We start from the raw sequence: 24,705 nt of genomic DNA, 5'->3' as shown, positions 1-24,705 counted from the left end.
GCTTGTTGTGGTGGCACTCAACAGGAGGGAGGGGCCAGAAGAGCGGCGAGGGCCCCAAGAAGAGGAGGATCTGGCCTGCTCTGTGCAAAACCACTGCACAGGGTAGTTAAGTATAACATGTTTATTATTTTTATAGAAAAAAAACTGAGACTTTACCATCACTTTAAAAACAAACCTACAGAACTTGTTTGTAACCCGAGGACTTCCTTAAATTCTGTGAACACACATTCACTATGTCCTATGAGTAGACACTATCGTATCACACATTTCACAGAGCCTGCCTTCTGGAATCTGAACTACAGAGTTGCTGCTGAGAGGAGGAGTTTCAGGAGGTGGAATCAGTACAGGAATCACTGCTTGCAGGCAACAAGCTACCATGTTATTATGCAGTAGGAATGGGCTTGGACATGTTCGGGATTCCACCTGCCCGATCCCGCCAGGAAGCCTACACTGCACAATGAGCAGTGACATTTCCCAAACCACAGCTGCACAGATCGAGGAATGTCTCAGTGCCTGTGATTGATGGGTGTGCAGTGTCGGCTTACTGGCGGGATTAGGCAGGTGGGATCCTGAACACACCAGAGCCCCATCTCTAAATCTAGTCCTTAGAAATAGAAAGTAACCCAAAGGAATGAGCAAAGGAAACACTGCAAATCATGCAGGGAACCAAGGAAGTTCTGGAAAAATGGTCAGCAGGCAGGCAGCACTCATAACATGGAAGGAGATTTTTTGAGTAGGTTTATATTGGATTGGTAAAAATAACTATTTCAATGCTTATGATATAAAATGAAAGTGACTATAGAACACCTTTAACTCACTCACTAGATGTTCCCTCCCCATGGACACTGCAGCATTGTGAAATACAAAAAAGATGTTGGGTAGTCACAGCCTTGGGACCTGGGATGCCCTGCAATAGATGAAAGGCATGTTCCCTGGATGTCCGGTGCTAATGATGACTCTGCTTCCTCCCTCTCATTCTCACAGAGATATCTGCTCTTCTATGGTTAGCCTAACATTGATTTACCACAATCCAAATCAGATGTAAGTTTTCCTGGCATACAGGTCAGTAAATATGATATAGTCCCAACATTTCTAGATTTTATTTTGTAGAGCTAAAGAGATACAAAATATTTTCTATTATACACTTGTAGGGAAATAGCTGGGTTCTAAGATCACATTGTCCCCAAGGGCACCTGAGTGACAATATACACATGCTCAAGGTGGTATTAACATTTTCAGGCCGGAAACACTAATATAGTTGTAGTAGCACACCATTACAGAAGGACCGCATCTTCTTTATTCTCCCAGGTGGTGACATGATTTGCTCCTACCTGTCCTGACAAATGACTCCAAAGCATTATAAAAATGGTATTACTGAGAAAGTACTTATCTCCACCAGCCTAATTCACGTTGCACTTAAATTTTAACTGGTTCCGCCCTTGGGCTGTTTTTATATATGTTACTTTTTAAATTTTTAGATTCTTTCAAAGTTTCAAAATGCTTGCAATTTTAAATTTTTTCGAAACTCCCACGGCACACCTGCAAATCTCTAGTGTGCCATGGCACAGTGGCGTATCCTCCATGTGTGCAGGGTGTGTGGAGCACATGGGCCTCCAAAGCCAGGGGGGCCCACTGTGCCCTGCCACACTTTGCACACATGGAGTAACACAATTTCAATGTACACACTGCCGATGCCCGGTCTTTAGATCCGGCTGCTGCCACTGACCACATCCACTGAGGTGCCTGACCAGTGGCGGAGTGATCTGCAGCCTCGTGTGCTGCGCTGGGGTCTGGGAGCCAGGACTTGTCTTCTGACATCGGGAAATCACGCCCAATGCCCCACCATGCAGTGAGACATGCCGCCCAGACTCCGTAGAGGGGTGGCCAGGACAAGAGACTAATGTAAGGGCAGAGTGGGGAGGGGCGTGGTGTATGGCAGCCAGGGAGCGAATGTATGCGAGTGGAAGGCTGCGGTCTCCTAATGCTATGTTTGGAGGACTGGTAGCAGCCCGCTCTGCTGGGAATTGTAGTGCCCTCTATGGGGGTCTGAAATATGGCAGCCTCCTTTGCTGGGACTTTGTGAGGGAAATTCACCGTAGACCACACTCTGGATCAAGTTAAGAAGTTTTCTTTTTTTTTACTCATACGAGGAGACAAGTTACAACAAAGGAACAGATATTTACCTATTGGTTCTCACCGCTATAACCCGTGCAATAGGGCTGCATATATAGCAGTGAGCCTGATAGACCCCTATCTGGACTTGTCTGTCTAACAATTGTAAAACTTGCATTTATATACCTTTACAAGCCTTATCTTAGACATCTCTCCTAGATATGATTGGTTGCTAGGATCTACATCAATGTAACTAACCATAAATCTGACACCTTTTCTACAACCAGACAAACTTATTCATTCCCAGAATCCCTATATGCTCATTAAAGTGACTTATAACTGGTTTTGTCCAATTAAAAACACCTGTGTAGAGACAGTATGTCTCCCAGCTGTGTTAAATCAAACCCTCCTCGTTTTAAAAAGACAACCAACTTCAAGGATAACAGGTTTACGACTTTGGGAGAGTTTGATCCCCACCAAATGTGTTATGTCTTATTGTTTTTCACTATACAATCCTATGTGTATGAATAAATACATTGGTTTCACAAAAAAGTACTGAAAAAGTAGTGTATTATCTACAATATATATATATATATATATATATATATATATATATATATATATATATATATATACACACACGTACACACATACACAAAGCTAACTACTTTATTCAATGTATTTTAACAGTTTTAATGAGGGCACAAGCAGACCTTTGTTTGACCCTGTCAAACTTAATTAATGTACTGTACATAACTTTCCCATATTCCACATAATTATTTCTAAACCACCTGTATAAGATGTTCTTATCTTATCAGGCTGTAGCTCAACTGTTGTCATTCTAATTAGTGAACTAAAAGTGAACTATCTTATCTCTGTGATTTATATGCATTTCAAGGACTCAAAACAACTCTGTGTAACTTGAAATTATCCTACTTCTAAGCAATCTCATGCAAGCATTCATTAAATGATTATAAAACAAGCATTTCCCCCCTGTTTATAATCATTTATGACAGTCCTTTCAGCACTTCAGCTTTTCACCAAGGTCCATCATATAGTTCACACATGAGAGTCAGAGGTAAAGTTCTTATACTCGTCCTCATCTGTTTCAGAATGAAGTCCAGAGTAGAGTTCATTTAGATCTTTTTGGAGAAACATAGTCTTTGTCAAGGATGTGTCAATGAACCATTGAAGGAGTCCTCGGACACAGAGAATGCAACAGCAACCACACAGGGTCAGTACTGTGGCTGCCATCACTATTGAAATTAACATATTTCTCTCCAGTTCACCCCATTTACTGAACCGTGTCTCAAAGAGTCTAGCCAGAGGATCTTCCACACCAGAGTTTTCTGCCAATTCTTTGGACAGCATCTGCAATCCTTGCAGGGCCTTCATTATGCTACCATCTGGGGCTGTATTGTTAGGAATGAAGGTGCAACGAAAGGTTCCGAACATCTTGCACACCCCTCCCTTCTCTGCCAACAGCATATCAAGAGCAATACGATTCTGCCAGGCTGTCAATGAGGTTGCATCCAGTTGGCTGGCTACTCCTTTAAGGGCATCTCTGGTATAGTTGACAAACCTTTGCTGGTTATAGTAGATGTAGTTTATCCAATCAACATTCTTGTTAGGTTGAATCCACAAAAAGATGGAGGTGAATCTGGTGAATATCTGGTCTTGTGCTTTGAATTCATTAGGGACTCCTCGCTGTACTCCGATGGAATCAATGTAGACTTGATTGTTAAACGATCCTTGTGGTGCGTTCCATTTCATTCGGAAGTGTTGTTTCTTCAACTGTGGCAACTTTATCTTATCACCTACAGGTATCATATAAAATGGGAGAAGCAAATGGGTTAAAGCACAGCTCCCTTTCCATTTAGGAGGGAGTTTGATCCTAAGTTTCATATCCCTGCACATCCACCACACATCAGCTAATTGTATCTTTTGGTTTTGAAACCAATCCTGCTGGTATGATGGGTCACTAGTTGATATATTTTGTATGCAGTAAGTTGGGGGTAAGTCTCCTACCTGCTGTCCACTATCCTCGGTGCTGAGAAAGCAGGTGAAATTCCCTGGGACCGCTCTAACAAAGGGGGGTATACTCCGCACCTTGGTGGTTGAATATAATTTCTACTCTTTTGTACATTCAGTATTTGTGACATTTTCCTTGAACATTCTTATTATACATGTCAGGTTTGTTTTGTCAGTTAGGAAAGGAACAGTTGCTAGCTGGAGTCATGAGTTGGCATTCCCCAGCCCCTTGGTCTTGGTTTTCCATCTTACCCATTCTATCCACTCATTTTTATCTCCAAACCCCGTTTCTTTTTTTTTTTTTTTTTACAAGAAAACCAAACCCTGTTTCTATACTTAACTGCTCTTTATAGGTGAAATCAGCTTTGAACAGGTCTGGACATGGCTTTATTAGTGGCATGCTGGTGACTGAGAGCACAGCGTGTCCTTTCCTGAGTACTTGAATCCGTATGGTCCCCACTGCATCTTTTCCCAGGGGTATATGTATTCCTAGCCCATAGGTTCCCGAATCCTCCCTCTTTGCATCTCTCAAAGATAATAACAGTTGGTTAGAGGCCTTCCCCCCGTGGTGATAGTTTATATAATCTTAAACGATGGGCTAGACTCCTCTTTTGTTGGGGTACCTGGGCTGAGGAGGTTAGGTAACCATTCAAATCTGTAGTCCACCATACCTCAGACCACGAAGAACAGGTGGCAGTTACACACATATACTTTTCGTAATCACTATATGTGAGTTCCCAGTTACGTGAGCATTCTATTACCTGACAGATATTGAAACGGACTGCTGTGATGGGTCCTTCATTTATGGTGATAACTAGGTCACCATTGGGCATTTTTGTTAGCTCTCTCTTCTGTACTGGTTTGTAACTAACCATAAATCTGACACCTGTTCTACAACCAGACAAACTTATTCATTCCCAGAATTCCTATATGCTCATTAAAGTGACTTATAACTGGTTTTGTCCAATTAAAATGTGTTTAGAGACATTATGGCTCCCAGCTGTGTTAAATCAAACCCTCCTCACTCTGATAAGACTTAAACAACCTCAAGGATAACAGATTTATGACTTTGGGAGGATGAATTTGCAATAACCCCACCAAATGTGTTATGTCTTATTGTTTTTCACTATACAATCCTATGTGTATGTATACATACATTGGTTTTACAAAAAAGTACTGTATTATCTACATAAAATTATTTATAAACCACCTGTATAAGATGTTCTTATCTTATCAGGCTGTAGCTTAATTGCTGTCAATCTAATTAGGGAACTAAAAATGAACTATTTTATCTCTGTGATTTATATGCATTTCAAGGACTCGAAACAACTACATGAATGTGGGCTCCTTGGGGATGGGGACTGATGTGTGTGTGGAGCACTGTGTAAAAATTGATGGTGTTATATGGGTATCTTAAATAAATAATAATATATAATAGATGGGCATCTTGATGGGACACAATGTATAGGGGTTGTGGACATGCACCCACACTCACTCAGGTTGAACTGGATGGACTGGTGTCTTTATTCAACCTTACTAACTATGTAACTATGTAACTATGAAATTATTATACTTCTAAGCAATCTCATGCAAGCATTCATTAAATGATTATAAAATAAGCATCTAATTTCTCTAACAGACTTGTAGTGCCCTAGACTGTATAGGGACTGAAAAACCCTCAGTCTCTCAAAGAGGGCACTACAAGTCCCAGCATAGTGGGCTGTCATTCTTTAGTCCCCTTCAATCTAGGGCACTACAAGTCACAGCATAGCAGGCTGCTCTTACAGAACAGGAGAAGGAGGCACAGGTTTGTGATGGGGGAGCATTTTTGCTCAAAGGGGGAAATGGGAGAAGATTTGTGCTGAGAGGGGGAATTCATGCTGGGAGGGGGAGATGGGAGAGGATTTTTGCTAAGAGGGGAAATTTATGCTGGGAGGGGGAGATGGGAGAGGATTTTTGCTAAGAGTGAGGATTTATGCTGGGAGGGGGAGATGGGAGAGGATTTGTGCTAAGAGTGGGGATTTATGCTGGGAGGGGGAGATGGGAGAGGATTTTTGCTAAGAGGGGGGATTTATACAGGGAGGGGGAGATGGGAGATGATTTTTGCTAAGAGGGGGGATTTATGCTGGAAGAGGCAGATGGGGGAGGATTTTTGCTAAGAGGGGGGATTTTTGCTGGAAGGGGGAGATGGGGGAGTATTTGTGCGAAGAGGGGGGATTTATGCTGGGAAGGGGAAATGGGGGAGGATTTTTTCTAAGAGGGGGAATTTATGCTGGAAGGGGGAGATAGGGGAGGATTTATGCTGAGAGGGGGGATTTATACTGGGAGAGGCAGATGGGGGAGGATTTGTGCTGAGAGGGGGGATTTATGCTAGGAGGGGCAGATGGGAGAGAATTTGTGCTGAGAGTGGGGATTTATGCTGGGAGGGAGGGATGGGGAAAGATTTGTGCTGGGAAAGGGGTAGTGGAGGTAAGGGTCTGTGCTGAGAGGGGATTTGTACTGGAAGGGTTTATATGAGGGTATTTGTGCTGAAAGGGGGGATTTTTGCTGCCAGGGGGGAGATGGAGGGGGGTCTATGCTGAGAGGGGGGATTTTTGCTGAGAATTTGTAAATGGAGGGGTTTTAGGGGGATTTATGATGTAAGGGTAATATGGGGAGTGAGGATTTGTGCTGAGAGGGGGGATTTGTGCTAGAAGGGGGCATATGGGGTTGAGGACTTTGCCCTGGGCACTGGACAATCTTGTCCCGGCATTGGCGCACTCTATAAATCGCAAGGGCGGAGCTGTGAAGAGAGAAAAACAGGTGCTGACTTGAGGACTGGATTGGAAGCTGCTCCAGCCTGTACTGACGCGGTGGCAACTGTGGTGGCTGGGAACAGCAGACTCATGAGTACCTGGTGGCTCTGTTGATTACAGTGACACAAACACACGTTTCTTTGGTAAGAGAGACCCCCCTAGCCCGGTGTATAGCGTGGCAGCTGGAGTAACTGGGTCCTGGTCCTGATGACTGGAGTCACTCAGCAGGGTCAGGACCTAGGTACTCCCTATTTAACATTAACACATTCTGAACTATGTAAGTCATCTGAGACTTTATTTAACCACACCCCTTTAAGCCATGCCTAATATTTAGCACAACTCAAACCACGCCCACTTTTTGCCGCAGAGCGCAAAACGCGCCACAGCTTTTCCTTTCACACTGCATAGGGGGCCTACTTTGGATCTTGCACATGGGCCCACTGATTTCATGATACACCCCTGGAGCTGCACAGTTTGAGAATCACTGGTCTAGCTTTATCTAGGATATATTGATATTTTATCAGATCTGGAAACCAATCCCACCTTTTACTTTGGGTAAGAACAGAATAGACCAATGTACTCTAGCTGGCTTACTTGCCCAGAAGAATTTTAGGAATCTAGTGTACAGGTCACGCAGAAAACCATGGGGAAATTTGATCGGTAGGACTTGTAATAGATACAAAAATCATTACATCACATTAATTTTGAACATGAAGACTGGGATCTGATGAACGGGTGGAGGTCTGGAAAAGAGATTTAGTGGTTTGGATTGTGGCTCTAACGATTGGATGCTGTTGTACGGCCAATGGTCTAGCTTTATCTAGGAGCCATGGAAAACTTGCCCAGGAAAGGTCAATAGCTGCTTGCAATAAGTACACACATGGTTTTTTGTCTTGTTGAATGCACCAACTGATCACTCAGGCTAGGTGAACAGCTTCTTGATATTTTATCAGCTCTGGAAAACCAATCTGGGAAAAGTTTGTTCATTCCCAAGTACCCTATGTGTGAACCTGTTCGCTTACAGTTAAACTGGGTCTCCAGTTGTCAGTGGGTGGCACAGTCAAGCCTTATACCCATGGCTTCTGATTGACAGTTGGCTTTCTAATGAAAGTTATCAGGTAGTTGTACAGCTGCCTGATCGCTTTCCATGACTTCTAAAGTGTGCCTCCCTGGCGCGACCCCCCCCCCCCCCCTGCAATGCATTTTGGGCTCAGCTTTCCCACCTATGACCCGGGACCTGCATGGGAGGCATTTCTGGGTGGAGGGGAGGAGGCTCAGAGAACATCTGTTCACTGATCATGCCTAGGCTGAATGTAAAATGTCACCTCTGGTTTCAGCTGACATTTTCCCTGATCAAGGTGGCCAGGGAACACGATAGATCTTTGCTTCATTAGCTTCAATGGAAGGCAGGGGAAACATTAGGGGTCAAAAAGATCTAATATCCCAATAAAAAGAACTTGTCTTAAACCTTGCCCACAAATAAATTTTTAGCGGAAAAATGAAAAATAAAGTTACACCCATAGTAATGTAAATATCACTTGACATAACAAATTGCAACTACCACGATTGTATTCTACAACACCTCTGCTTTCAGAAAATATATACCATTTTGGTGCATTTTTACATTTAAAATGTGGATTTTATTATTATTATTATTTGAGCAAGAATGCAGAAAAAATTGGTTTCTGCCAGCTCTGGCTGGAATTCTGCTGTAAACCACTTGTCTGCCTTTACGTGCTGCAGTGTTCCATTTCTGTATTGCTTTTTCATAGCAGAGTTTGATGCATTAAATGTTGGTGACAAAATAATTATTTGAGACTAGTGTGATGCAAGATAATCCAGAAAAGAAACTTGCTTGGTGCCCTTGATTCATTGGCCCTGATTTCCACTGACAGTATCACTTATATCAACTTCTGCTGCAATAACACTAATCTTTTTGATTTAGCTACTTTCAAGCTATGTCTTTAAGGAATGAACTGTAAATTCAGTGTCAGGCTTTAAATATTTATGCAGACAAGATATATCTCCCTTGGGGATGTTACAAGCTTTAGAGTCTGAGGATTTGTGTTACAGGATTTGCTGGACAAACTTACTATGATCAATAACAGAGAATTACACTGGTAAAAAAAAAAAAGAAAAAATATAGATCTGATATCTAGATGATCCCCTGAAAGGAGCTAAATGATAAGTGCTCTTTAAAATAAAGTGCATTTGTCCTTTTTGACCTCTTCCCCTGACCCAATCTAAGCTACCCTCCCCCTCCACTGATGTACTGTATATGTAGCGCTACTCCCGGAGGAGCCACTTAAGTATAATTGGTTCTGTACTCTGCCTCTCAACCCCAGGAACAGTCTCAACCCCTCTGACACACCTGGCATAAGTGTTAATGCAAACACCACAATGAAAGACACACATTATAGTAAAACACAGAAATAGTCTTTACTGTGAAATTTCTTTGAGACGGCAATAAACAATAGCAATATAGCTGAACAGTAGACAGATATATCTCAAATAGGTCACCGGTATAATAATGACTGAGAATCAAAAGCAATAGAACTCTATGGTACTATCTGGCTGCTTTGAGGGGACTTCTCAAGATGAATAACCCTGAAAGCAGAGGCAAACACTTTAACAATTGACAGATCACAAAATAGTAGGAGGAGCAGGAGGAGAGCAGAGGAATGACCTTCTCTTACGTCAGACCTCTCCCTTCTGTCTCCTGACACCACAGGCCCACAAACTATAAACCTTGCACCTAGTGCAGTGGTCAATAGCGTAACTCCCAAGTCAGTCAGACTACCCCGCTCATGCACTACATGTACTGAGCCCTGGGTGTATGTGTGTGCCTTTACGGCACCAATACCTTTAGTCCTTTGGAAGAAGAAGGCCTTGAATCTTCAGCTAGCCACTTTAGTTGGTTCACTTGGATATTCTGTTTGGTAGAGTGAAAGTGCAGTATGCTGGCAGTATCCCGGTAACAAGGCGGACACTGTGACTGCAGTGCTCAGCAGGGTGTACGTGTGACCCAGGTTCTGGCAAGTGTGGGCAAAATAGCTAACGTTGTCTGTATGCAGTTTCCCTGCTTCCCTGCAAATGGGCAAGTGTCCACTCACCAATCCTGTGGTCAAGGTCCAAGCAAAATGACCTGGAACAGGCAGGCTCTTCAGGTAGCCCGACTGGCTACCTCACAACTGGAACACTTCACACAATCTGTACACGAGAATGCACCTGGGATCCCCCTCTCAGGCAGGATGTCCCCAACTGGCCAGGGATCTGTGGGAGGAATGGCACACCGACCTGGGAAGGCAACATCTCTCTCCTGGGTTGAGTTTTTTTCATTTGAGGTGAACTTAGCTGGTTTCTGTTAAGTACTCCATGCACATTTCATTGTCTCCTGAACATAGCTGGTTTGGGAGACTGATGTCTGTGGGCACTGTAACAGATGCCCTCTGTATGTGGAGTTAAGACTTTTCTGCAACCCATTTTAAACACAGAAATAATGGCAACTTGCCATATAGTCGAGAAGATTTTTTCTTCACAGGGCATGCTACTGTCCTAATAACTTATTCAAATTGGATGTCAGTCCCTTGTAGTGCAACTGAAGTAAACAATCAACTATGGGTGGCAAGGCACTGTCAAAAGATTTCCGGGATAAAGTGTGGACAGGCATAAGTCAGGAGATGGATACAAAGAAATTTCAAAGGCTTTACCAATGCCTAGAAGCATAGTGAAGTCTATTATTAAGAAGTGGATGGTATTTGGTACAACACATACCCTCCCTGGATCAGGACATTGCTCCAAACTGGATAAAAGAGCCTGGAGGAAACTGGTCAGAGGCTACCAAGAGGCTCTACAGCAACTCTGAAGCAGTTGCAGGAATTCTTGACAGAGCGGTCATTGTGTGCATGTGATAACAATATCACAAATTGCCCACAAATGTGGCATGTATGGGAGGGTTGCAAGAAAAAAGCCACTCCTCAAGAAAGGCCACATGCAATCATGACTGGGTTTTGCCAAAAACCAACCTTGAAGATTCTGAGGCCACATGGGAAAAGGTGTTATGGTCAAATGAGGCTAAAATTGAATCATTTGGCCTCAACACCAAACAATATGTCTGGCAAAAATCCAATAGAGCTCACCATCCAAACCACACCTAAATTAAGTCATGGAGGTGGTAATATCCTTTTATGGGTTTCTTTTCTCTGCAGCAGGGACTAGAGCACTTGCCAGGACAGAAGGAAAAATGGATGGGACAAAATATCATCAAATTCTAGAGGAAAAATTGCTGCCCTCTGCCAGAAAGTTGTCAATGAGAAAAATCCAATTGGATGCTGCCATCCCATGTGACTATGGCAACCATCTTGGGTCAGGTCGAGCCTATTTAAGGCCCTGGCTTCTGGGATTGGCATGATTTCACGTGTAGTAATGTAGGGACATGTCACCCGTCTGACAGGGACAGGGATTAGTGGTAGGGAGAGGTTTCAGATAAGTAGGAAAAGCAGGGGCACACTGTCCTTACTGAAGACCTCTCTATTTAGGTATGAACCGGCCAGGTAACATTCTGTCCCTTAAGGCAGATGCCGTTTGCACATACAAGGCCTTCTCAGCTATGCATTTCCCCAGTGAAAATCTGTTACGGAGGGACCTAGATAAGGACCAGATATGCTGGTGGTGTGGCTGTTTTGGACATGTAAGCAAGAACTGGTCAGCCTGAATTCAAAAGCTCACGCAGGTTGCCGTTAAACTAGTGGCTCCCAAGGCAGAAGGACAACCCCTGGCACAGTCAGCACAAGGTCCGAGCAAACCAGAGTCTATGGTCATGCCAAGTCCAGTGGGGGCCACTCTTGTGAAGGGATAAGAGGTTCCATGCCTGATTGACACAGGTTCTGAAGTCATTGTCATGGAGCATGATGTCTACACCCAGTGGTTTAGGAAACCAGAACAACTGGATCCCTCCTGGCTATCCCTCAAGGCAGTCAACAATTTGCCTATCCTGGTAGAAGGTGTCATATGGGTGAGGATCCAGACTGACAACCAAGTGGTGAACTGAGTAGGGGTAGTGGTGACTAGCAGCCCAGTAAACCCAGCAGTGCCTGTTGTTCTGGGCATGAACATGTTAAAAGACTTGGAATTGCTCCACTTGATGGGTAAGTTCAAACATTCCAGCAAGCATGAATGGTGCTGTGGTCTACGAGCTGTGTGGCTCATCATGATATGGGCCTATGAAGTTCACCAGAGGGTAGCAAGGAAACAGCCTGTACAGGTGGGAGTCATCCGCACGCCTGCCAAACAAAAAATACTCCTGGCACCCTTCCAAGTGGTAGTCTGATCTCTTCCCTTCGGGGGCCCACAAGAAACTTCAAGGGGTCATGGCAATAGTTGAACCCCACAAGGACCCAATGGTGCAGGGGAGTGGCTAGTTGCATGCACCCTTTTCCAAGGTCCATAAATGAAAGGTCCTGGGGAAGCTTATCAACCTGGAGACAACCCCCGGTTTCACTTCCTAACCATGCCACCCTAGCAGACCTGTAGGTAGTGTCCCGTCACTGCATCTCTGAGGCCATTTGTGCTCCACTACAAGCTGCCATGTCCTCATTGGATGAGTCACAATACAAGTTGCTGTTGGAACAGCTGGGCATTTCCTTTCCGGGACTATCCTCTACCACAAGAAAGGCTGCTTCACCAATTGCTTCAAAAGCACCTACTGGTTCTTGCTGCCAGCTCAGAAGACTACAGCTACACCGAGGCCATCGATCACCAAATCCATATGGAGGATTCTCCACCCAATCGGAAGCGATGCCTTCATATTCCCCCAGCCTTGTGCCAGGAGGTCAAGCACTTGTCTGCAACATGTTACAGAGTGATTGGTGATTTGAGAAAGTCTTGGCCCATGGGCTGCTCCCAAGTTTCTGGTGCAAAAGAAAGATGGAAGTCTGTGGTTCTGCATAGACATTTATGGCATTGGGTCAAGCCAAGCACTTCTCCACCCTTGACTTGGCAAGCAGCTACTGACAAGTCCCAGTGAGAGATCAAAATCATAAAAAGTCTGCCTTTGTGACACCCCTGGGACAGTTTAAATTTCAATATTTCTTTATTGGTATTATTTATTTATTGATAGTGTTAATACAGAAGAGAAAGGTAAAAAAGGACACTTGGAATAACAATTTCCTTGTAGCTCATATATACTGTTGCAATTATATCATTAATAAGTTTGCATTCACTCATCACCTAAGACCTCTGCTCGGTCTATTCATTGAATGTGCATGTGTCCTTAATAAACCGTAGTGTTAATACTTGGGGTTAGGGATGTGTAGAGAAGGGAAGAAATACGTAACTTTCAAAATTGGGTTATGTTTCAATAACATAACGCAAACAAACATTACCATAACTATTCACCACAGTGATTGTGTGTAAAACAAGTTTCCTGTTTGGTAATGGGGTAAGATCAATTCCTAGAGAAATTTTTATACCAATCTGACCAAATCTTCCATCGAAGGCTTGCCTCTTGGTGCTTACCTTGCGTGGAGGTAAACAGCATCTCATATGTGGCGTGTGTGTGGGTTGTTGTTATCACCTCTTGGATAGAAGGAGCTTCCTGGTCTTTCTAATGGTGCACTAGCACTAGTCTTGCACTTAGCAGAATATGGATGGCTATATTTCTGACTTCTATTGGCAATGATTCAATGGTTAGTGATAGGAGCGCTAGACCTGGCGATAATGGTATTTTTATCTTTAGGATTTGTGTGAGCAGTCTAGATACTGCTGTCCAAAATTTGGCTATGGCCGGACAAGAGCAAAGTATATGGTATAATGTGCCAACCTCCCTGCAATTCCTCCAGCATGTTGCGGGGGTATTTGGAGAGAATTTTGCAATTCTGTAGTGAGTTAAGTACCATCTAAGTAAATTTTTTGTGTCAGTTCCCATAGGTTCACGCTTTTTGTCGCTCCGTATGTGATGCTGAGTGCCTTTTTGCCATTAGTCAGGGGTATAGCTGGTATCTAACTAATTTTCCCATGCCAGTATGTTGGATTTTTTAGTGAATACATCCTTTTTATTGAGCCCTGTGTAAAACATAGATATACCTTTAACCTTAGTAGTAGGATTGGAGTAGAATTGGGCCTATCTTCCATGGTAGTAATAGTAGAGTGTTTGGGTTGGAGTTAATAAAGTGGTTTATTTGTAAATAAGTATATTGTTCAAAGTTGGCTAAACCATATTCTATTTGTAGAGATCTAAAGGTTTTGGGTGCTGGTCCTCTCATCAGGTCTTCTACGTCTTTTATCCCTTTAGTCACCCACTACTTATATTTAAGTTGGGTATGATAGTGGGTAGGCTTTGCAACGGTAGTGGGAGTGCCGTCATTATGGAGTCTTGAGAGGGGGTAGTTATGAGTGTATCCCAGGCCTGAAGAGAGATTAGTACAGTGGGGGATAATGATTTACCCCGTGGGTTGTTATATTGGCTCGTGAGTAGGAGGTGATACAGATTATTCCCCCGTGTTTGGGAGCGTTCTAATTCTTTCTATCCAGTATCTTTGGATAGAGGGAACCATGTTTTAAGTCAAGCTAAGATTGAGGCCATATAGTAATCCTTGAGTATTATCATTCCCACTCCTCCTGCCTTCCTGGTTGAAACCAGTTTAGAGAAGGCACATCTTGCCTTCTTTCCTTGCCATAAGTATCTATTAATTAATGATTGGGCTGTTGTAAAAAAAGGAGTTGGATATAGGAATAGGGAGTGTTCGGACTAGGTATATAAATTGGGATAAGAGAATTATTTTAAAGGCTGCTAAGTGACCTGACCAGGAGAGTTCCACCTTCGTTAGGTCTCGGAGTTTTGCACTTAGTTTATCTATGAATGGGGCGTAGTTGGCCTTGTATAGATCTTCCATTTTTGATGTTAGGGTGATGCTAGGTATTTAATGCCCTCACTATTCCATGTGTAAGGGTATAATTTTGTAAGTTTCAGTTGAATATTTGGAGGAACGTTTAATCCTAATATGAGGGATTTGGTCTCATTCACTATGTACTGGAAAGATTGTTAAACAGCTTCAATGTTTGTGTACCAAAGCCAGAGATTTTTCCACATCTGTGAGCATTAAAATAACATAATCTGTAAATATGCTGATGGTATGTGATGAGTTGTAAATCTGAAAACCTGTAATGTCTAACAAACATAAGGCTATGAGTTTGGCATATAATTTTAGGTCATTATTAAGGAGTGAAATAGGCCTGAAATTCTGCAGAGTGAATGGGTCTTTCCCGGGCTTGGGTAGCGTTATTATTAGAGCTTTAAGCATTTCTGCGGGGAAAGAGGAAGAGGCAGCAGCAGTGTTGTATATGTGGACTAAATAAGGCGTTAGAATCTTTTTGAAAGCTTTGTAATATTCCCCAATGTATCCATCTGGTCCAGGGGATTTGTTGAGTGGCAGTGTATCAATAGCTTTGATTACTTCTGGATAGTCAATGTGTGAATTAATTCGTTGTGGTAGTTCTGATGTTAGCTGGGAAGAAATAATTTGGCTAGAAAATTTGTTATCAACTCAGGATTGGGTTGGTGGGTATGTGGGTCCATTTCTAGATTCTATAGGGATCCTTAATAGTGGCTGAAAGCATCTGCTATATCTTTAGGCTGGTACCGTTTATCTTTGGTGAAGGGGTGAATTATATATGTGATTTTAGTTTTGTACCTACAGCCACAGATTTGTTGGGCTAAGATTTTGACCTGCTCTATTGCCACTGGCATAATAAGTCATTTTTAATCATCTGGAGAACTTTTCAAAGTTCTCCAGAAGATGCAATCTGAGATCATAACGGAGCTGTGTCAATTAATGGGAGGTGGATGGTGAAGAGTTCTGTTTATTTTGAGTTTCTAGTCTGTGGATTTCCTCAGTAAGTTCTTTCAACTGCTTTTGCCTCTGCCTCTTTATTCCCGCCCCATCTGTCATAAACCAGATGTGATCAGAACTGTGTGACTGCGACAGAGTGAACCAGACATAAATAGGTGAAAGTAAGTTTATTAAGGAAAATGCATATGTGAACACACCACCAATACAGAGTGAACAACCATACAATCAGTGATATAAAACCAACCAGCATATGTAGCAATAGGGAGTGCCAGAATCGTAGTCAAGCCAGGCCGGGGTCATAAACAGGAAATCAGTAGCTGGGAAGGGAGATAAACAGGATAAGAGAGGATGGATGGATCACAGGAGGGACGGGTCAGGTACAAGGCTCAGAGTCCAGGGTCCAGGTAACGGACAGGAAACAGGATCAACAGGTTACAGGAATCATGCTTCAGGTTTAGGCTACGGGTTCAGGAATCAGAGTAACATGCTACAGATCAGGGCTCAAGGAACAATACCAGGACAACATAAGTGTGCAATTGCCGGGTATTTATACTACAGTTCTGCTAATTAAAGTCAGGTGACACCTGTCTGCAGAGGGGAATACCTGCTCCATACTGCCAGGATTCCTCCGCTGGTGGACGCCAGTACTGCGGCCCAAAGGTGATAGAATACTTGCAGGAAAGAGCTCTTCTGACAGCTCCGAACTGCCAGGAGACACCTGCTGGTGGACCTCAGTACTGCATGCCAAATGATCGATATCACCAGAGGAGGAGACCTTTCCTGACAGTACCCCCCCTCGAAGGAGCGACCTCCAGACGCTTCAACTAGCTGTTACTGGGGAAAGTCCATGGTGTCCGACTGGGCAGCGGGCACCTCAAGCTGGGCAGCAAGCAGTGGCACATCAGGCTGGGTAGCGGACAGGAACACACCAGGCTGGGCAGCGGACAGGAACACTCCAGGCTGGGTAGCGGACAGGAACACTCCAGGCTGGGCAGCGGACAGGAACACTCCAGGCTGGGCAGCGGACAGGAACACTTCCAGCTGGGCAGCAGGCACGGGCACTTCAAGCTGGGCAGCAGGCACTTCAAGCTGGGCAGCAGACAGGAACACTTCCGGCTGGCAGCAGGCACGGGCACTTCAAGCTGGGCAGCAGGCACGGGCACTTCAAGCTGGGCAGCAGGCACGGGCACTTCAAGCTGGGCAGCAGGCACGGCACTTCAAGCTGGACAGCAGACAGGAACACTTCTGGCTGGGCAGCAGGCACGGGCACTTCAGGCTGGGCAGCAGACAGGAACACTTCCGGCTGGGCAGCAGGCACAGGCACTTTAGGCTGGGCAGCAGACAGGAACACTTCTGGCTGGGCAGCAGGCACGGGCACTTCAGGCTGGGCAGCAGGCACGGGCACTTCAAGCTGGGCAGCAGACAGGAACACTTCCGGCTGGGCAGCAGGCATGGGCACTTCAGGCTGGGCAGCAGACAGGAACACTTCCGGCTGGGCAGCAGGCACGGGCACTTCAGGCTGGGCAGCAGGCATAGGCACTTCAAGCTGGGCAGCAGACAGGAACACTTCCGGCTGGGCAGCAGGCATGGGCACTTCAGGCTCGGCAGCAGACAGGAACACTTCCGGCTGGGCAGCAGGCACAGGCACTTGAAGCTGGGCAGCAGACAGGAACACTTCCGGCTGGGCAGCAGGCACAGGCACTTCAGGCTGGGAAGAAGGCACGGGCACTTCGGGCTGGGCAGCAGACAGGAACACTTCCGGCTGGGCAGCAGACAGGAACACTTCCGGCTGGGCAGCAGGCAGGAACACTTCCGGCTGGGCAGCAGACAGGAACACTTCCGGCTGGGCAGCGGGCACGGGCACTTCAGGCTGGGCAGGGGGCACTTCAGGCTGGGCAGCGGGCACATCAAGTGGGGTAGCAGTCACATCAAGCGGGACAGCAGGAACATGCACATTAAGCTGGGCAGCAGACTTTGGGCTGGAAGGCAGGCATTAAAGACATCAGACTGGAAAGCAGGCACATCAGACTGGAAAGTGGAGACATCAAGCTGAAAGGCAGGCACCGATACATCAGGTTGGAAGGCAGGCACCGATACATCGGGCTGGAAGGAAGGCACCGATACATCGGGCTGGAAGGCAGGCACATCTGACTGGAAGGTAGGCACATCAGGCTGGAAGGCAGGCACCGAGACTTTGGGCTGGAAGGCAGGCATCGAGACATCAGACTGCAAAGTGGAGACATCAAGCTGGAAGGCAGGCACCGATACATCGGGCTGGAAGGCAGGCACCGAGACTTCAGGCTGGAAGGCAGGCACTGGGATGTCAGACTGGGTTGGATTAGCTGCTGCGGAGGCAGGTTGGGTTACTGGCAGGATCGTCTTGGTTGGAAAAAACTTTCATTTTTTCTTTGGCTTAGCCACTGAAGCTCTGTAGGTGAGGGGTGCAGCAGACTGGAAAGGAGGATTGGGATATGGTAGAGAAGAGGTAACAGTAGCTGGGGGAAGTTCCTGTGGGTTTGTAGGCAGCTGAGAAGAGGCAGGTGGATTGAATGCAGGATAGGTACAGGGAGCAGAGACTGGATATGAGTATTTGGTTGGCAGCAGCGTATACTGAGCTGCAACTGCGGTTGACATGGGTGATGGGGAAACATACATTTGGGTAGGCTGGTGTTGTGGTGGTTTGTTTGACTGGAGCTGCTTGCACCATGTCAGACCATGCTGAAAGTATAGGTTGTACAAACTGTGCTTTTAAATCTCCCTGTCTAACAAAAGACTGAGCAGACACAATGCACTCCGCAATCATCTGTGGGGAACAGGCTGAATAGTGCTCACAAAAATCGGCTGGATCATCTTCAAAAAGCCATACTAGGGATACAACCCGATTCATATCAAACGTATAGTGGCAAACAACTGGTCACTAGACCATCCTTTCAAAGCCTGGCGGCAATAATCACTACTTTCAGATGCCAGCAGAGAAAAATAAATAACCTCATCGGCATTCATGTTTGCAACCAACTGAATCAAAATGGTTCCCCTGTGCAGCCACTTCCGGTCAGGGATGGCCCTGGTATTCTGTCATAAACCAGATGTGACCAGAACTGTGTGACTGCGACAGAGTGAACCAGACATAAATAGGTGAAAGTAAGTTTATTAAGGAAAATGCATATGTGAACACACCACCAATACAGAGTGAACAACCAAACAATCAGTGATATAAAACCAACCAGCATATGTAGCAATAGGGAGTACCAGAATCGTAGTCAAGCCAGGCCAGGGTCATAAACAGGGAATCAGTAGCTGGGAAGGGAGGGGAATACCTGCTCCATACTGCCAGGATTCCTCCGCTGGTGGACGCCAGTACTGCGGCCCAAAGGTGATAGAATACTTGCAGGAAAGAGCTCTTCTGACAGCTCCGAACTGCCAGGAGACACCTGCTGGTGGACCTCAGTACTGCATGCCAAATGATCGATATCACCAGCGGAGGAGACCTTTCCTGACACCATCTTAATAAAAATACCCCTCATAAACGCTTTGTGGGCATTCCATAAGGTAAAATGGTCATTTACAGATGTTTTGATGTCTGTAAAGTATTAATTTAAATGTCTCTCCAGCGTCTTTCTGGTGTCTTCTCTTTGTAGGAGAAGTGGGTTGGCTCTCCATATTGGGATAGTGTCAGAAGATAGGGAGTCCTCTATTGTCAGAGCCACTGACGCTTGGTCTGACCATGTGATTGTATTGATCATTGTCTTGGGTGTTTTTGTCAAAAGACCTGGATCCACAAGAAAAAGGTCTACGCGGGAGTAGGACCGATGGGGTGTGGAAAAAAAAGTGAAGTCTCTTTCGCCGGCATGAAAGCAATGCCATGTGTCAAATAGACTGTTGTGGTGTATTAGATTTAGGAGTGAAGGTCCCACAAGCCTTGATGAGGAGGTTGAGTCCATGGATTTGTCTGGGATGAGATTAAAATCTCCGCAAATCAACGAGGATCCTCTTTGGTGAGTGTGTATTTTCCTGAGCAGCTTATTGAGGAAGCGAATCTGATGGGAGTTAGGGGTATAAATGTTGGCAATTGTATATGTGGTGGCGTTGATATCACATATTAAGATTAGGTATCTTCCTTGTGGGTCCTTAATTTCTTCATGGAGTTAGAATGATACAGTGTCCTGATTGCCATGAGGACTCCTCTTTTCTTGGAATCCGCATTAGCAGTAAAAATATATGGAAAGTTCTTGTTGAAACATTTAGGTTGTTCCATGTCACAGAAATGTGTTTCCTGTGCACACAGAACATCACTTTTAAATTGTAGGGCTTCATTCCACATAGATTTTCTTTTAGCTGGGTAATTGAGGCCTCTTGTATTAATAGATAGAAATGTCACCCCCATGAGGATGAATTGGGAATGAGTGACTGATATGTCTTTCTGTTGAAATTCTGTTTGTGTGGAAAGGGTTCCCCCCAGTGGTCAAAATTAAAATAACTTTTTTTGTGTAGATAGTGTGTACAAGCATTGACTTGTGGTACTCCCGTATTGCAGCTTGGTCCCTGGGACTGTTTAAATGTAACCGTATGTCCTGGGACTGAGTAATGCCCTCATCACGTTTCAGCACCTAATGGAGAAATGCCTGGGGGACTCCAGCTTTGAGACTGTGCTAGTCTACTTGGAAGATATCATAATTTTCTCTAAGACTTTTGAGGATCACATCAAGCACTTGGACCGGGTGTTGGTGAAAAATACCAAGCAGAAGCGAGGCAGTAAGCTGGAGCTCAAGTGGGAACGCACTCCTTATTAGGTTGAACGACAGCCCATTCCTCCAACTTCAGTATATGGCGTGGTCTCAGAAAGACCCAATACCGTCAAGAGACTTTTCCACCACAATCTGCTGAGGCCCTGTGTGCTAAGTGGTGACTGTTCTGCCAAGCTAGCCAGAGACCGAGAAGTATTTGACTCTGTGGATGTCCCACAGTACAGAAGTTCTTGCTGAATGGTATCTGCCTCCTCTCCTGCTCGGAACTCGGAAGCTGGAAGCCCCAGTGTGGCAACCATGAACAGTATTAGCAACTCCTGCAAGTTCCACAGAGCTTCCAGAGGTGATCAAGAACTTGTACTTGGGCCCAGGTGAAAAAGAGTTGATCCCCAGCCACCTGTGGCCCCGGAGTCACAGCCATAAGATGATTACTTATGGCATGACTCCCCAGAGGACACTGTTGCTTGTCACCCTTTGAGGTCTCACCACGGACAGCTTTCTGCAAGATACTCTGATTATGTTGTTTGAACTTGTTCCTGTTGCTTACAGTGGGGAAAATAATTATTTGATTACCTGCAGATTTTGTAAGTTTGTCCATTTACAATGAAGGGTCTATAATTTTATACTTTAAATGATAGAGACAAAATATCAACCAAAAAAAACACATAAAATAAATGCCATAAATTAAGTTGCAGTTCAGTGAGTAAAATACAGTGCCTTGCAAAAGTATTCACCCCCTTGGCATTTTTTGTGTTTTGTTGCCTCACAACCTGGAATTCACATGGATTGTTTGAGGATTTGCAGCATTTAATTTACAGAACATGCCCACAACTTTGAAGATTTTTTTTTTTCAAACAACAAATAGGACAAAATAACAGAAAAAGTCAGTGTGCATAACTATTCACCCCCTGAGCTTGCCACATATTACCACTGGGATTTTTGCCCATTCCTCCTTGCAAAACTGCTCCAGCTCCTTCAAGTTGGATGGTTTGCACTTGTGAAAAGCAATCTTTAAGTCTGACCACAGATTTTCTATTGGATTGAAGTCTGGGCTTTGACTAGGCCATTCCAACACATTTACATGTTTCCCCTTAAACCACTCAAGTGTTGCTTTAGCAGTGTGTTTGGGGTCATTGTCCTGCTGGAAGGTGAACCTCCATCCTAGCCTCAAATCACACACAGAGTGGTACAGGTCTTGCTCAAGAATATCTCTGTATTTAGCACCATCCATCTTTCCCTCAACTCTGACCAGTTTCCCAGTCCCGACTGCTAAAAAATATTCCCGCAGCATGATGCTGCCACCAACATGTTTCACTGTGGAGATGGTGTTCTTTGGGTGATGTGATGTGTGGGGTTTGCGAGAGACAAAGAGTTTTCTTTGATGGTCAAAAAGTTCAATTTTAGCCTCATCAGACCGGAGCACCTTCCTCCATACATTTTGGGAGTCTCCCACATGCCTTTTCACAAACTCAAAACGTGCCATTTTGTTTTTTGCTGAAAGTAATGGCTTTCTTCTGGCCACTCTGCCATAAAGCCCTACTCTATGGAGCGTACAGCTTATTGTTGTCCTATGTACAGATACTCCAGTCTCTGCCGTGGAACTCTGCCACCCCTTCCAGGGTTACCTCAGGTCTCTGTGCTGCCTCTATGATTAATGCCATCCTTGCCCGGTCCATGAGTTTTGGTGCGCGGCTGTCTCTTGGCAGGTTTGCTGTTGTGCCATGTTCTTTCCATTTGGATATGATAGATTTGATGGTGCTCCTAGGGATCATCAAAGATTTGGATATTTTTTTATAACCTAACCCTGACTTGTACTTCTCAACAACATTGTCCCTTACTTGTATGGAGAGATCCTTGGTCTCCATGGCAGTGTTTGGTTAGTGGTGCTTCTTGCTTAGGTGTTGCAGCCTCTGGGGCCTTTCAAAAAGTTGTGTATATGTAATGACAGATCATGTGACACTTAGATTGCACACAGGTGGACATGATTTCACTAATTATGTGACTGCTGAAGGTAATTGGTTGCATCAGAGCTTTTTATGGGCTTCATAAAAAAGGGGGTGAATACATACGCACATGCCAATTATCATTTTTTATTTCTGAAAAATAGTTTTATGTATATTTTTTCTAATTTTACTTCACCAACTTAGACTATTGTGTTCTGATTAGGGATGAGCTTCGTGTTCGAGTCGAACCCATGTTCGACTCGAACATCGGCTGTTCGATCGTTCGCCAAATTGCGAACGATATGGGCCGTTCGCGCCAAATTCGTGTGGCGCGTCACGGCCCATAATTCACTGCGGCATTGCAGTGCATTGCTTGCTGATGATTGGCCAAGCATGCACTATGACCCGCATGTATATATATACACTGTATTCAGTTTAGCTAGATCTGTTCCTGTTATCTTCTAGACTATTTACATTTAGTGCAGTGCGTCCTGCTCACAGTGTTCAGCTAGATCCGTTCCTGTTATATTCCTACTGACAGGCAGGCTTGAATTGTTACAGTATTTTGAAGAAAATTACTGGTGTTCTTTTGATCCTATTAGTACCACAGTCAGGCAGCTAGACTATTTACATTTAGTGCAGTGCGTCCTGCTCACAGTGTTCAGCTAGATCCGTTCCTGTTATCTTCTTACTGACAGGCAGGCTTGTCTTGTTACAGTATTTTAAAGAAAATTACTGGTGTTCTTTTGATCCTATTAGTACCACAGTCAGGCAGCTAGACTATTTACAGTTAGTGCAGTGCGTCCTGCCCACAGTGTTCTGCTAAACCTACAAGTAAGTGGGGTGCGTCCTGCTCACAGTGTTCAGCTAAACCTACAAGTTAGTGGGGTGCGTCCACCTCACAGTGTTCAGCTAAACCTACAAGCTAGTGGGGTGCGTCCTGCTCACAGTGTTCAGCTAGATCCGTTTCTGTTATCTTCTTACTAACAGGCAGGCTTGTCTTGTTACAGTAAATACAGCTACCTGAAGAAAATTGCTGGTGTTCTTTTGATCCTATTAGTACCACAGTCAGGCAGCTAGACTATTTACAGTTAGTGCAGTGCGTCCTGCTCACAGTGTTCTGCTAAACCTACAAGTTAGTGGGGTGCATCCTGCTCACAGTGTTCAGCTAAACCTACAAGTTAGTGGGGTGCGTCCACCTCACAGTGTTCAGCTAAACCTACAAGCCAGTGGGGTGCGTCCTGCTCACAGTGTTCAGCTAGATCCGTTTCTGTTATCTTCTTACTGACAGGCAGGCTTGTCTTGTTACAGTAAATACAGCTACCTGAAGAAAATTGCTGGTGTTCTTTTGATCCTATTAGTACCACAGTCAGGCAGCTAGACTATTTACAGTTAGTGCAGTGCGTCCTGCTCACAGTGTTCTGCTAAACCTACAAGTTAGTGGGGTGCGTCCTGCTCACAGTGTTCAGCTAAACCTACAAGTTAGTGGGGTGCGTCCACCTCACAGTGTTCAGCTAAACCTACAAGCTAGTGGGGTGCGTCCTGCTCACAGTGTTCAGCTAGATCCCTTCCTGTTATCTTCTTACTGACAGGCAGGCTTGTCTTGTTACAGTAAATACAGCTACCTGAAGAAAATTGCTGGTGTTCTTTTGATCCTATTAGTACCACAGTCAGGCAGCTAGACTATTTACAGTTAGTGCAGTGCGTCCTGCTCACAGTGTTCTGCTAAACCTACAAGTTAGTGGGGTGTGTCCTGCTCACAGTGTTCAGCTAAACCTACAAGTTAGTGGGGTGCGTCCACCTCACAGTGTTCAGCTAAACCTACAAGCTAGTGGGGTGCGTCCTGCTCACAGTGTTCAGCTATATCCGTTCCTGTTATCTTCTTACTGACAGGCAGGCTTGTCTTGTTACAGTAAATACAGCTACCTGAAGAAAATTGCTGGTGTTCTTTTGATCCTATTAGTACCACAGTCAGGCAGCTAGACTATTTACAGTTAGTGCAGTGCGTCCTGCTCACAGTGTTCTGCTAAACCTACAAGTTAGTGGGGTGCGTCCTGCTCACAGTGTTCAGCTAAACCTACAAGTTAGTGGGGTGCGTCCACCTCACAGTGTTCAGCTAAACCTACAAGCTAGTGGGGTGCGTCCTGCTCACAGTGTTCAGCTAGATCCGTTTCTGTTATCTTCTTACTGACAGGCAGGCTTGTCTTGTTACAGTAAATACAGCTACCTG

The sequence above is a fragment of the Aquarana catesbeiana genome, linkage group LG02 (assembly GCF_042186555.1).
Source record: "Aquarana catesbeiana isolate 2022-GZ linkage group LG02, ASM4218655v1, whole genome shotgun sequence".
Lineage (NCBI taxonomy): Eukaryota > Metazoa > Chordata > Amphibia > Anura > Ranidae > Aquarana > Aquarana catesbeiana.
Note: the sequence above shows the minus strand (reverse complement) of the source record.